This window comes from Callithrix jacchus, chromosome 11 (assembly GCF_049354715.1).
Source record: "Callithrix jacchus isolate 240 chromosome 11, calJac240_pri, whole genome shotgun sequence".
NCBI lineage: Eukaryota > Metazoa > Chordata > Mammalia > Primates > Cebidae > Callithrix > Callithrix jacchus.
Genome location: NC_133512.1, coordinates 19,866,824 through 19,880,027, shown reverse-complemented (window position 1 = coordinate 19,880,027; position 13,204 = coordinate 19,866,824). Strand labels below are relative to the sequence as shown.

The 13,204-nt window shown below is 37.0% G+C and overlaps 1 long non-coding RNA gene across 1 annotated transcript; it reads left to right on the top strand.

The window, feature by feature from the left end:
* The first annotated feature begins 362 nt into the window (after window positions 1-362).
* LOC118143851 (uncharacterized) lies at window positions 363-7,405 on the top strand. The gene is made up of 2 exons (XR_004728344.2): window positions 363-482; window positions 7,339-7,405. It is a non-coding gene; the product is annotated as an uncharacterized LOC118143851 (long non-coding RNA).
* Window positions 7,406-13,204: the final 5,799 nt, after the last annotated feature.

Genomic DNA, 13,204 nt, shown 5'->3' with positions numbered 1-13,204 from the left:
CCTGTCAGATCAGCCAGGGTATTCTATTCTCACAGGGGCAGGAACCCTATTGTGACCTGTGCAGGAGAGGGACCTAGATCGTGTGCCCCTTATGAGAATCTAACTTATGCCTGATGATCTGATGGGGGACAGTTTCATTCTGACACCATCTCCACCTCCTGGGTCCATGAAGAAAATGTCCCTGGTCAATTGTTCCTGCACCAGTCCCTGGTCCCAAAAAGGTTGGGAACTGCTGATCTACGTGAGCACTCCATCTTACTGGGATGGGCCTTAGCAGTGGATTTCCACAGTTATGTTATACATATTTGTAAAATACATAAACATAACTTTATTTTTATTAACGTGTGTCTCCTCCTCAAATTTTAAAAGCTTCAGAGTCCACAAATGGATGTGCCTCTGCTGATTCGGGCTTCAGTTCAGTCCCTTTATGCCTGCCTCATATACCCTTCAATCCTGGGAAGGTGGCTCCTGGTGGCTTGAACGTGAGTTTAATTTAGTCTTCTCTCAGTGTCTGTCTCACTGTCTCTTTCTGTAATATACACATGCACATACCACTTACACATACACACACACACACACACACACACAGTCTGGCTAAGCAAAATACATGGAGTACTTAGCATATATTAACGTTTAGTGCAATTTTGTGCTAACATTACTACACTCAAAGAACTTTGATCAGTGAGATCCAACCAGTGTAAACACAGATGGGAAGACACTATGCAATCAGGCCTCAAGTATTCAGGTAAAATTCTTGGACACTGGATTATTTGTGGATTAGTCTATCATGTAGATTATTATGAGGTATGGATACAGTATTTTACATTCTAATATAATTAAGCAAGAAATGGTTATGGATTCAACTGAATACCAATTTTTTTTGTTTGCAAGCAAACACATTACTTTCACAAAACACCTTTTCAAGGTCGAATACTTAAGTATATTTTCAAAGAATATTCATTGAAGTTAATATTAACTACTGTAACACTATACAAGGTATAGAATTTTTAATTTTATTTTTAAGTCTTTAATAAGATAAATGAATTTTATTACATGAGTTATATTAATGAATGTATTACCTCAAGGAAACATTTAACTATGACTACAAAAAATTAAAATTGTGTTGAAAGTTACCTGTGCGATGCTGAAGAAAAGAAATCTGGTCTAAAAATCTCTACAGTCAGGCCACAGGGTTTGTGGCAGAGAGATTTGCTGGGTTAATAATTGCACTCCTGCCAGAAACAATAATTGTACAGAAACCCTCTATTTTCTAGGTTAGGACAAAATTAACTGAGTCTTAGGCACTCTGAACTTGCTCTGCTACTGCCACTGTTGCTAGCCTAGCATGGAATATGAGCCTATGGTTCACATTTATATCTGCTTAATATGTGGTTTCTACATATTAAGAGAAAGATAGCCGTATCACAAATATTGGCTGCACTAAACAAACCCTCAACAATTTTGTTGCTAAGAATTCCTCAGTTGCAGTGTTTAGATCCTACAAACCACCACACATCTGGTTCTAATGCAAAGAATTCCCACTGCTATCAGAGAGAATATTACAGGAGAGACATTAAACCCATCATTGCTGAGTTCTCACAGTACAGGATGACAAATGAAAAATAGAGTTGGAAGAGCTGTCTGTTTTCCTCATGTGACACCTAGCAGAACATCTGTAATGGGATTAACAGGATTCCTCCCAGTCTGAGTCAGAAGCATGCCTGCTTTATCAGCAAGATGTATCCCTCTACTCCACTTAATTGTTTTCCCTGGGATAGATGTAGGATCTGATTTATGAACAACCAGGGAATCAAATATGCACACTCAGAGTGGAAGGGCAGGTTAAAGAACTATGAGTATAATGTTACGAAAGTGATATTTTCACTGGAGTCACATGGAAAAGACAGAATAAGCAAGTGATATAAAATAAAACTGCATGGCCGTGCAGCCATGACCTGTTGTTTTTGCTGGTCCCTAAGAAATGAGAGCTTGACACTTAAATTAAGACAAGGTATGATAAAACATGAATACTCTTTCTCCCAAGTAGAAGTTCGAATGATCTTTAGACCCCTAATAACAGCATTCTCTGCTTCTCAGAGACATCTTTCTGTTAACCATGAATTCCAATTTCCTTTTAAGTATTGTTAAAATATAGTGATACCAGGAAAAATAATACATACAGCCCTAGGTGACCAGCGTGCAAATGAAGTTAGCCCCTATGCTTCGTATGATGTGTAGTTACTAGTTCATTCTTATAAACATGAGAAATGCATTAACATCTGAGATATTCTCTGTTCCTTAAGTCTTAGCAGTCATTTACTTTGTGGAGACAGGATGATAAATAATATTAATTAGCTTAATTTAAATGCCACAGGGTAAATATTTTAGGTCATATATATTGGTGCACTATTTTTAAAAACATTGCCAGAGATAGGCGAGTGTGTTTTACATACACAAAGTCTATGCAAATTCTTCAAGCAATGATATATGATTAATTGAAATCATTTATAACCTAAATATGAACATTTTAAAATCTCATTAACAAGTTCCTGGGTTTTCAGATACTTCTAAGAAAATTATTTTACCAGCTCCTAATAAACTGAATTTGACAGAAAAAAAAATTATAGCTCCTTATAATATAGAAAATCTGGGATATATCATTATATATATTCTTGCTTTTGTTTATCAAAATGTAAATAATGTGAATATTAAAATGAACAATTATAAAATTTGTTGTTGGAATCTACAATTTTGGTGACAATTGTATTGAAAAACTCCTCGTCCCTCCAAGCTCAGCTTCAAGTACTTCAATTCAGTCTTTGATTCTCTCTTCTGAGACTTTGCTGAGTCACCTGGCCTTATTCAGCTGCATTTTATGGATCATGATATCAGGGTGGACCCATCGGTCACATAGCACTTTAATATCCCACAGTTGATTGTTGCCAATTGCACTCTTCTCATCCTTTCTGGGCCCCTCCCAGTGTAGGTGTATGGGGGCCCTGACTATTGAAGAACCTGAAATAGACACTTCATAAGTGTGAGGTGAATAAGTAAATGAGCACTGAATGAGTGAACACACATATAAATATATTAATGCACCAGGAGAGACACAGTATGGTTACTACTCCCACCTATACTTGCAATCTTATGAGTCTAAATTTTAAAAAGTAATAATGTAATGGAAAATAAAGTAAGTTAAAGTGTTAAAAATACCCACATATTGATCAGTTCTAAACATTGTCTAATGGGAAGTACGAATATCTGGGCCTTTAACTGAAAGGCCTCTACAGGCTCTGAATAGCCTCCCTACTCAGGCTTGTAATTCACAGATTTTACCATATTTTCATTATTTTTTCTCAACAACCATATGTCCTGTCTTCTCTTACCATATAGACAAGCTCAAACTACTTGTTCCTTTCAAATTTTATCAACAACTGACTCAACTTCAATTCAGGGTAAATGCAAACATCTACCAGCCCTGCACACATCCACATAGCTCCTGACGGCTTCCTGTTTAATTTACAAAAAGTGAGCAGTGTGCAAAGAATACCCACCTGTATCTTTTTCCATCACATCTACCCACTTGCCAATATATGATGCCTTACACTCAGTGTATTGTGAATACACTGTTCACATAGGTGGTTTAAGATAACACAAATATATAATCATATAATTGTGGAAGTATTTTCTAAAGTCAAGATGCTGGCATAGTTGTTTGTTGATGGAAGCCTCAGTGAAAAATCTGTTTACTTGCCTCTCCCAGCTTCCAGGAGCTGCTTACAAATGGATCCTTGGTCCCTTCCTCACATTACTCCCACCTCTGCTTCTGTTGTCACATTTATGACTGACTCAGACCCTTCCACTCCCTCTTATAGGACCTTTGTGATTACATTGGATGCACCCAGATAATCCAGAATAATCTCTCCATCTAAAGACTTTTCACTTAATCAACCTGCAAGGTCTTCGTTGTTGCTGTTGTCATTGTTTTGCCAGGTTAGGTAGCATGGTCACAAGCTCCTGGACTTAAGACTTGGACATCCCTGGAGGACCATTCTTCAGCACATCACATCTCTCATTAAAAATAAAAGATGCTGCTGGCCTCGCTTCTCCAGGCACAGTCTAATCTCCGTGTCATCCTTGACATGGAAACCCCTCACAAAGTTGTCACTACTTTTTGTCTCTAATTCTTTTCTTCTTACTGTCTCTCGAGCCCGTTTGGAAGCATTCTTTCATTTCCACCACTCCTCTGCTAAGGTTCTTTCATGCCCACCAGCATCAGCACTGCCGGTTCCTTGGATCAGCCTGTCTTCTGAATTAGTCCCATCAGCAGCATCTAACAGAGACTGTGAATATCTTCTTTGATACCTTGTTTTAGGATTTTGCCTTCTCCTGTGTATTCTTCCACCATCTTATTTTCCTGTAGTGGTTCCTCTCTTTATCCTGTTATCTTTACAGTATTTCTGGGCTCAACCTTTGAATCATTCATCTCAGTCTACACACTCATTCCCTTGAGGATTTCATCTGGTCTTTTGATTATGAACACCAATCAGATGAGAGGCTATGCATTTTCCCCAAACATCCCCATGCAATCTAGACTCTTCTTTGGCCAATAGACATTATAAATGGAATTTCCAAAGCATAAATGCCTCGTCTTCCCCTCTAAACGCCCTCTATGCTCAGTGCTAACTCAATTTTAAAAAAATTTATTAAATCCTTATACTCATTCCTGACCTCTCTTTTTCTCTTAAATCCCCAGTGCAATCACCTAGTAGATCCTCTGGTTTCCACTTTAAAATTATACCCAATATCTGGACATGCAGCACTCCTTCCAAGCCTCTATCATCCCTTGCCTGGGTTATTGCAATAGCTGTGAACCCCTCTGTGTGCATCTATCCATTTTCTCTGCAGGATATTCTCAACATTGCTATCAGAAGATCATTTTAAAATGTAAAGTCAGATCCTGAACCTCATGCACGGAAATGTTTAAGTTCTCCCTATATTATGCAAATTATAAGTTAAAATTTTGGCTGGGTGCAGTGGCTTATACCTGTAATCCAAGTACTTTGGGAGGCCGAGGAAGATGAATCACCTAATGTCAGGAGTCCGAGACCAGCCGGCCCAACATGGCAATACCCTGTCTCTACTAAAAAAGAAAAAATAGCCAGGTGTGGTGGCAGGTGCCTGTAATTCCAGCTACTCAGGAAGCATAGGCAGGAGAATCACTTGAATCTGGGAGGAAGAGGTTGCGGTGAGCCGAGATCCAGCCACTGCATTCCAATCTGGGCAAAAAGAGTGAAACTCAGTCTCAAAAAAAAAAAAAAAAAATTCACTATAGTCTGCAAGGCTCAAAAATACATACATAAATAAAAAATATTCTTTCTGCAGTTACTTTTCTTACTTTATCTCCTTACCCTTTCTCTTGTGCTTGTTCTTTTCTGGCCACAATGAATGGGCCAGAGCTGTTCTCACCTTCAAGTCTCACCCATCTCCAGGTATCTGTAGATACTGACTCACTACGTCCAGAGATTTGTCCTGGTACCTCCTTCTCAATGATATCTATCCTGACTGCCCTGCTTGAAATCTCACCCTACTCTCAATGTCACTCTCCTACATAGTATTTACCAGCACAGATGCACAACATTAATTTCACTTATTTTGTCTCTTGTCTATTTTAGTGAGGCCAGAGATTTACATTGATTTTGAAAACTGCTTACTCCTGGTACTCAAAACTTACTGGCATATTTAGTAGTTGCTCAATAAATATATGTTGAATTGAAAAAAAAGAAACTAGTGACAAAGGCAAACACATAAGCAGATATTACACAAGGTAGTAATTAGCAATAAAGATATTTTTATGAATTCATAGATGCCTCAAGAAAGGCGCTGTTTGTGACTGTGGCTATGGAATATGTAATTTACTAAGACATTTTACTGCCTTCCATGACTATCATGGACATTAAACAAGTACATTTACTTGTATCAATCATGACAGAATCTATCCCAATAAGGAGTGAAAAACATGCTATGTTGCTATGCAGAATGGATCACATACAAATGGAAGGCTATTGAAACGTGCATGAAGACGCATCACAAAGCTTCAGATTAGGAGTGTTGAGCACTTTCACTTTGGATTTAGTATCAACACAAGCAGAGATAAGGAAATTGTGAGTAGGATACTTTGTAGCATAAAATAAATATAAGATGATGAGGGAAATAATGGTTTGTATATAAAACTTAGGGCCAGAATATAATAGTATACGAAAATCAGTAGATCATAGAAAGAGAATCAAAACAATACCAACAATGTCAATACTTCGCTCAATTCCATGAAAATGAGATTTCTTTAATCTTCATAAAGATTCACAAGAAGGTAATATTATTAAGTGAAGGGTCATTGAGTCCCTTGTCCAGGGTCTATAGCCAGCAAATGGTTGAGATTTGTTTTTCTTTTGCTAAAGGTCAGGCAATTCCCTGGTTCTCATTAGCAAAGAGATACACTGAAAAATGTTCTGTGGGTTGGTGTACTGCTTGTAATGGCACTTTAGAAAGATTAATTTAACAGGAGAGGGCAGGAGGCCATGATAAGAGGTGAGAACACAAATCAAAAGGTAGTAGTGTTCCACTGCGTGACTATAAACAATTTAAAAGGAAATGGTGGCAGGAATGGGGTGGCTTGAAAAAGAAAGAATACATTCAGTTGAAAGGAAGTTGTCAAAAATAAAGAATTTTAGTCTCTAAAATTTAGAGAGGATGTCCCTGAAAGGGTTCTATAACACCATCAATTTAATTCAATTCCAATAATAGAAACCAAAGGTATCATCTTCATTCCAGGATATAGTATAGTTTAAGCATATATGTCAAGACAATGACTAACTGTAGGTTTAGCCCCCAGGCTGACAAATCTTAGCATCATTGGTGTGGTTCTTTTAATTTCCCATAAATCTTGTCACTCAGTTTCACCTATCAGTGTATAAAAACGTTGATTTATATGCACCTTCTTAATCTAAATTATATTTTTGAAAAATTCCCAATTGCCTCATATTATCACTTCCAATTTAAATATTTGAAAACTGAAACTCTAAAAACATAAGTGATTTACACAAGAAAACACTGCTTAATATTGTAGATTGGAAAATGCATATTTCTTAAAGTTTTTTTTTTTTTTTGTACCAAACCATGGTGCCTTAGATGATCCCTAAAGCTGGCAGTGTCTCTCCTGACTTATTCCAAATTTCAGCCTTACCACAACTTCAGCTTTACCATGTGAACTTTAGGTGCAGGGATTAACACATCGTGGTGGTAAACATTTCCCTTGACTTATTGATTTGATTATTTTAGGGAATGTGCATCTCAAAAGAAGGCTGCAGGCTGCTACCACCTGAAAAAGAAGAGCTACCTGGGAAGGTGAATATTTATATAATTTCTTTATACGTCAGTAATAATTGTCATAACCTATAAACTAATACATATATAAGAATATATACTAAAATAGAATTTTTTTTTAAACATGCTTCTGTCGTGCCTCTTTCTCAGCTGTGATTATAATATGAATGTGTTCCTTTTAAGTGATGGATAGAGGAATTATTTTTCACATTTGCTGGAGAAGTGATTTTTGCACCTCTAGCAGTATTTTATTTTAATATAATCATGTCATTGCTGTGAAAACGTATAGTTTGCTCTTTTTATGATTTAAGGGAAGTTGTTTTCTGAAACTCAGGCATCGTAGTGCATCTGCTGTAATTACACTTCCACAATTATAGTTTAATAAGCTGTGAAACACCTACAGGTCCTACACATGGTAACTTCTGTGACTGCACAGACATTAGGTAGACACTGGCATATGTACTTCCAGGATTCAAAACTGCAGCAAGTGTTTTAATGGTTCACATTAGTAATGGTTGAGTACACACATATCTCATACGTTGAAAATATTTAAAACCCAGTTAACGCTTTCCTAACTGAATTTTCATCTTCCCGACAAGTAAGTGACAGGATATTCCTCCTTTCTGAGTTCCCTGAAGCACGCTCTTCTCATAGTTTTTGAATTCCAAAGCAGAAATTATTTTTCTTCCTTTGTTCAAAGTAAGAAAGTCCCTTTGTCCTTTTATGTACCTAAAATTTATTGACTTAACATTTGAATAAATACATTTGGAAAAGAAATTTGAACTCCTAGGAAGCCTCAGTTTCCTGTCTTATAAAAGTAGGATAATTATATCAATATTACTGGATTAGCTTAAGAATATGTGAGTTAAAGAATGTAAAGCAATTAGCAAGGCGGGTAAAGTGGCAAATGCTGTTTTGTGCTCTTGATGGCATCAAAACACACCTGCTCACTGTTTCTAGTGTGCCCACAGTGTGTTCTTTGGCCTTTTTTTTCTTGAGATAGAGTTTTGCTCTCCGTGCCCAGGCTGGCGTGCAATGGCATGACCTCAGCTCGCTGCAACCTCCACCTCCTGGGTTCAAGCAATTCTCCTGCCTCAGCCTCCCGCGTAGTGGACCCACCATCATGCCCAGCTAATTACTGTATTTTTAGTAGAGACAGGGTTTCACCATGTTGGACAGGCTGGTCTTGAATTCCTGACTTCAGGCGATCCACCTGCGTTGGCCTCCCAAAGTGCTGAAATTACAGGTGTGAGTCACAGCACCTGTCCTTGCTTTTGCTTATCATATTACCTTACTTATGTATAGCGATATCATGTTTGTGAATCTGTGTGGTGTTTAAAAAGGCAATAATGCCAACTATTACATAGGTATACTTTTAGCTGCTCTGTCGATTCCACCTAGAAGACAGCTGTCTAGACAACTGCCAGATAAATATAATGGTAACCACTGTGTATATGACATAGTCCACTTCATTCACCTGCACATAAATGGCTGGCTGTTGGCCAAGGCAATGGCTCAGAAAAGTCATGCCATCTCAGATTCTGAGTCTTTGTAAATCTAGATAAAGTACTTGAAAGCAGGCTTGGGAGTTAGCCACTGAATGTTTGTGAACATGTTGGGTTTTATGCTCTCTTCAAGTCCCATAGAAACAGGACAGTTTCTGAATGGGGTCCATCTACTATTCATGGTGAGTTATTTCAAGCAGTCCTTTCAGCTGAGACAAGGACACTAAGGAAGTTCATCAAGAGTGTATGTTTTAGATTTTGTCTGTCCAAATATATTAAACAAGCCTGCAGATGCAAACATTTGCTTGCATCCATCAGAAGCTCCAACACCCTGAACCTCAGAGGAAAGTCGAAATTTTCCATGCAAATTAGTAGGAAAAAAAAGGTTTTTGTTGTGGTTGTTTTTTTTTTTTTTTTTTTTTTTTTTTAAAAAAAAACATCACTAGTAGGTTTAGATAATGCCAATTTTCCTTCCATGGTGGGCAGGCCTCTGCATCGCTGCACTCTTTTTACAGATGTCTCAGGGGTGACGACACAGAACAAATGAGCACCTGACTATGGACAGGGATTTACTGCATGGGGCAGGGAGCAGGAAGCAGTGGAGAGCATGCCAATCTCAGCTCCACGAGTTAGTGTAGATCACTAATAGGCAAATTTCTCTACCCACCAGGACATTAGGGATACTCTTTCATTTGTCATATTCTCTCTCAGCCTAACAGCCATTTCTTTGTTGGAAATTTATAGAATATTTCTTTGCTTGCTAATTTTTAGTTTAGAGAATGAAACTTTCACTTTAGGGAACTAAGATCAACCTCCATATCAACTTTTATAAATGATGCGAATCTGTATCCATTCTCCTTCGGCTAAAACAGAAACTCCTATGACATAAATGTTATCTCAGTTTTACTCCATCTTTTTATTTGAATACCCCAGGTAAAATATCTCAAACACTCAAAAACCACTAGAATAGTATTTCCCTAACTTTGCATGGCCTGCGGGTGAAAATTGATGTGAAATGAAATCACCAAGATAAGATTGTTGTGAATAATACGCATACATAGGCTGGGTTTCTAGGATGTGACATCATTTCCCAGATTGAGGCAAGTGCAGTCTCTGTAACGAAGCTTTTTAAAGGTTTCCGTATTTTTCAGCTTTATACTAGTAGCTGGATTTATGAGGCACTATTTAAAAAATGTGTGGCAGTCATTCTGATTGTTTTGATGCAAGATAACCTGGCATATGACAAGGTTCTGGTCGCTTTGTCTGGATAGTTAGAAATTGTATAAAGAGTTTTATTAACTCTTTCTCAGACACACTGTAAATATTTAGATTTTTTTAAAGTTTGAGTTGTTTGGTTCGAAGAGGGCAATATTACCTTTTAAATTATTTGGACTGTTTTTTTTGATCACACAGAAGTATGCTTTATTTTTCAAAACCTAAGTAGAGATACAATGTAATACAACTTGGTACTACTGTAGCTTCCATGTCTAGGGAAGTATGTCTGTTAATGTAATTGATGGTTACACCAATGCCAACATGTATCTCTTACCAAAGAACTAAATAAGAGAGGGCAATAATTTCCTGGAAAGACTCTTGCCTCCTCATTTAAATATTGTGACTTCCTCTCTGCATGTGAAAAAAATCTCCAAAACAATTCTTTTATACATGCTCCAAAATTACAGACAATCTCTAAACAAACCGCATTTTTTTCAATGAATTGGATCAAGGTTCAGCACAAATTCTGCCCCTTGGGGAATGTTTGAACATGACTTTGAACACAAAATTCCCTCTATCATTTGATTTCCATTACATTTTCTAATAGCACTTTTCCGTTTAATATTCCTAAGCTATTATTACTGTCTAAGTGATCAATGTTTTATTGTTACATTTCCCCAAAGAGAAGCAGTTGTCATCTTTGTAGAAACCCAGACTGTACTCCAAGTCCATAAAACTTGTTCCATAAATGCTTGTTCAATGCCTGATTGAATCATATGATTTTACTAAAGTTACTTTGCCTCGTAATTATGCTTTATGTATTCCATTATGAAAATGAGTTCTAATTTTCTCATTGAATAGTAGAGATGTATTTCCTAGGAAATTATTACCCAACAGACTAGAATACAAGGTGATGTGTATGGAGAGGAAAAAATGCCTTTGAGCAGTGCTCAGTCAAATAATCTACCCAGAGTTGAGCAAGAGATGATGGCATTATTCAGGTTGTTTCCTGTGGAAAGGAGAGTTGTATTTTTTAAAGCTCTCATGGTCTTCCAGTCAGTGTGAGCTATATAAGCATGTAATCCCTTGTAAAACTGATGAGTGCTATAAAATCTGTAGTTGAAATGTGAGGACTTATTCACATAATATTTATGCATTCATAAATATTAAAGATTTTTTAAAATCTGCAATACAATAAAGATTCCACAGATTACTTAGCTTGTAAGTAGCAAATAATCAATCTGAGGATTTGATATCTTTATATATTGTGTAAATTTGACTTTCATTTGAAAATCTATGGGATAGATTATTTTAATATTCTCTTGAAACTATCTGGAAAATATAAAGATTAAACATAAACATAGGAGAACAACCCCATAATCTAACTAAAGATCATGATCTCCTCTAAGTAATCTTTTGCTGATATACAACATCTCTAAAACATCAGATTCATCACATTGTATTCTAAATGATATTTTCACTAAAAGTTTTGGAAGTATGTCAAACCAAGTTGAATTCAAGGAAGAAAGCTTTGAAAGATGTATAAATGGTTGTCTTAATATGAATTAAAGATACACCTACATGCAACTTACATCATAGATGACCTACTATTGTGTCAAATAAGCTCCCATTGAAATACATAAGCAATCATATACCAGTGAAAATGTCAGCAAAACGATGTTACATGGAAAGTAACCAAAACATAGAAAATGTGACCAAAGCAGAGCCCCGCTGTCTATAGTAGCAAAGATGAAGGTTATCATTTTCTTTACTTTTGTCTGATTTAGTCAGCAGACAATAAACAGCAATAAAGAAAAGCCAAATAAACACTATAACTTATTTCTAAGTAATAAGAACCTAAAAGTGCTGGAAGAAAGTATTTATATAGAAAATGGTATAGCCTTTTGGAGAGATAGGCCTTTTCACGTGAAACTTTAAAAGAAGAAACTTGCAGGAAAATACTGGGATTATTCGAGTACATGAGATTTATAAACTTTTGCACTGTGAAAAAAAAGAAAGATTAAAAGATACACTTAAAAATTTGGATAATTGGCATGAAAGAAAAATGGTGAATAAACTTAATATCTGTGGAGTTAGCGATTATAGGAAAAAAATAACAGAATTTGAGAAGAGGTCAGCAATGGGTAATTGAGAAAACAACTGTGTATCATTAATAGACATAAGAAAACACACTCAAAATTTCTACTATTTCAAACCTGGGTTATGTCTGAGTGTCCCCCATATATGTCTAGGGAAGGTCCCATGGTCCACCCTTGGCACTAGGCTCTTATGACCTCCACGGCCTCAGGGCCGTTGCCTGAGCTTGCTGCAAGGGTCAGTCACCAGTCCATCTAGCTGGGAGATATGAGACAATGTAGATTATTAAAAAGCATCTTGGAACAGCAGGCTCCAGAAAAAGCATTATTGATAAAATAAACTCCCAACATTTTTGTAGCAAAATGTTACTCCACTTTTGAAGATTCAGGAGTCCTATTAGTGTATTCTAAGTCTTGTACGTAAGGAACTGGTCTAACTTGGTGTGAATGCTTCTTACACTGCAGCGCAGGCCTTTTGGTGGGTCTTGCCCCAGGGACATCCATGGAATAACGTGAATGCCTGTAGAGGCAAGCGTGGAAAGAACTCCTCCAGTCCCAGCAAAAGACCTAGCAAACGTTGACTTACATTGCCCCTTGTCCACGTCCCTAAGAGCTGTCTAGAGACAAGGGAAAGCATCATCCTTGGTGCCCTTCAACAGGCAGGGATTGCTAACACTCAGCTCAGGCTGTAACAGACAGAACGTCTCCAGCATTAGTTGGAAGGAGGGGTTTTGTTTAACAGCAATTACAGGAGTGCCCTGTGCTGAGGACATAGTAGTTTATCTCAGCTATGCAGATATCAGGCATAGAGCAGGCTCCTTTCTCATTTAACCTCCACTCTTCCAGGAAGATTTACACACCATTGTGTATGTTGTGGAAATAAACACATGATTTCCATTTCTGTTTCTGTTCATTAATTAGAAATTAATGAAACAGATTTCTTTTTTTGCTTTTTGAGATGCTGTGTAAATATTTTAATATGATGCTGTCTTCAGAAACGCAGTG